The 2,018-nt window shown below is 26.4% G+C and overlaps 1 non-coding gene across 1 annotated transcript; it reads left to right on the top strand.

Moving 5' to 3' along the window:
- The first annotated feature begins 1,357 nt into the window (after positions 1–1,357).
- On the top strand, positions 1,358–1,463 carry LOC129985366 (U6 spliceosomal RNA). Its single transcript, XR_008785556.1, has one exon. It is a non-coding gene; the product is annotated as a U6 spliceosomal RNA (small nuclear RNA).
- The last annotated feature ends 555 nt before the right edge of the window (positions 1,464–2,018 follow it).

Raw genomic sequence — 2,018 nt, 5'->3', positions numbered from 1 at the left:
TAACTAATTTAATTACATTTTTATTTTACACCATTTGTGACTTCTGATAATTAATTTAGGAAAAGCAATATTAAATTCCGTAACATTTATAGAAATGAACAGAAATATAAATTGGAAAAGTAAAACAAAATATTTTTTAAACTTTTGTGCAATTATAAAAATATGTTTATTAAAAATTGATTTAAGATATTTATTCACTCACTTCTTCAAAATAACATTCATATATTTTCATGTACGTTTAGAGCATTTTATATAATTTTCAGAAAAGTTTACAGACAATAGCAAAATCAACGTGAAAGGGATTCGAAATTAATTGTCTTGTGATTTTATTGGCTACCATTTCCTATGTTTAAATTCGTTTTTGAAAGAGAAAAACAGGGACGATATTTTTTTAAATAGTTGAATGGATTTCGAAAAAATACTTTTGAATTATAAGAACTAAAGGTGAACATTTCTGTTTCTTGTTTTTTAAATGCAAAGAATTTTTTGTAATTTTAAATTATTAACAAATACAAAATACAAATGATAGAATGATTCAATGGACTTAAAAAATTTGCATTAGTTTGCGATAAGATTTTGCCATTGTACTACACAGTGAGAAAAATGTCCAGACATTTAAGTAGTTATAAAGAAAATCAAACTATGTCTAGTAATGTTTTTTCCTTCGTATTCAATTTTTTATAGTTGGAAATAATAAGAATCTTTGAAGTCCGATAACTTCAACTACGCTTATTACAAATTCTATGTTACGTTTTTGAAGTTAGCGTTATTTGTAGTTATTTTTAATTATAAAAGTATAAATGTTCCTATTTTCGAAAATTGTTTTTTGTAGCACTGGTGGGTTTTCTTTTAGCCAGAGATGGCATATTCCTATATTATGTTCAAAAATAACATACTATCCAAAGCATTCTTCAAAACAAATTTTTAAAATTCATAGAAGCATTCATGTTCCGGTCATATTTATTTTGCTGAGTTTTAATTTTTGTTCTATAAAACAATTATTCTACAATAGGTAAAAAATTAATAAATAAACGTTTCACCATCGGTAACGTGACTACAAGCTTGAGTTTCCTATACTGAGTTCAAAAATTGGCGCATTCATTTTACTTGTATATTTTCACGATATTTACGTTTATAAATTGAACACTTATAGGCAATTGGTAATCTACTGTAAAATGCATATTTTGAGATTCAACTTCATTCACATATCAATGCACAGTAAACCAGTGCTCTATCTTTCCAAAAATCCTTTGTTCCGTCTTTCAAAAAATTATTCGGTTATCATGCAGTTCATCATGTAACGGATTTTTATGGCAAATGATGAACTATATTCGTAGATTCAGTTTTTATTGAACTTGTATTCGTTTCTGCAGTACATATATTAAAATTGGAATGAACAGGGAAGATTAGCAAGGTCCCTGCGCAATTATGACACGCAGAATCGTGAAGCGTTCCACATTTCTAAACATGCACCTTTTGGTCTTTAAAATTTAAATGCTTCAAATTTAATATAAATACATTTTTAAAACTAAAAAAATCATTATAGCTCCTAAGTGAGTTACGGTATATTTGGTTGATTATTTGTTTTCAAAAAATTGTTAGGGAAACTTATTCGATTTCATTTACTTTTTAAACCATTGTTAGACTAACCTATTAGCTCATTTGAATAATTTTGATTTTTTAAAATATTTTTTTAAAAGGAAAAACACGTCAATATTTTGATATTTTTCTCCATTGATGCAAACTATTTTGAAGTAACTTTTATTGGTATATTTTATATACCAACATTGGTTTACTAAAAAAAAATGTCAAATAAAATCTGTCTTTAGATGATCGTCTATTTCTTGTTCGAGACCAATCCTGTGACTATTCATTTACTGTTGAAAATCATTCGAAAGCTAGATTCCCTCTTTAATGTATCATCACTCAGAAAATAATCTTATAGGTAGTGGTTTTATAACACTATTTTACCTAAAGACAATTCTTGCACTTCATGTAGTAACTAAGAGGACTTTTTT

Source organism: Argiope bruennichi, chromosome 9 (genome assembly GCF_947563725.1).
Source record: "Argiope bruennichi chromosome 9, qqArgBrue1.1, whole genome shotgun sequence".
Taxonomy (NCBI): Eukaryota; Metazoa; Arthropoda; class Arachnida; order Araneae; family Araneidae; genus Argiope; species Argiope bruennichi.
This window is presented reverse-complemented; position numbering and strand designations above follow the sequence as displayed.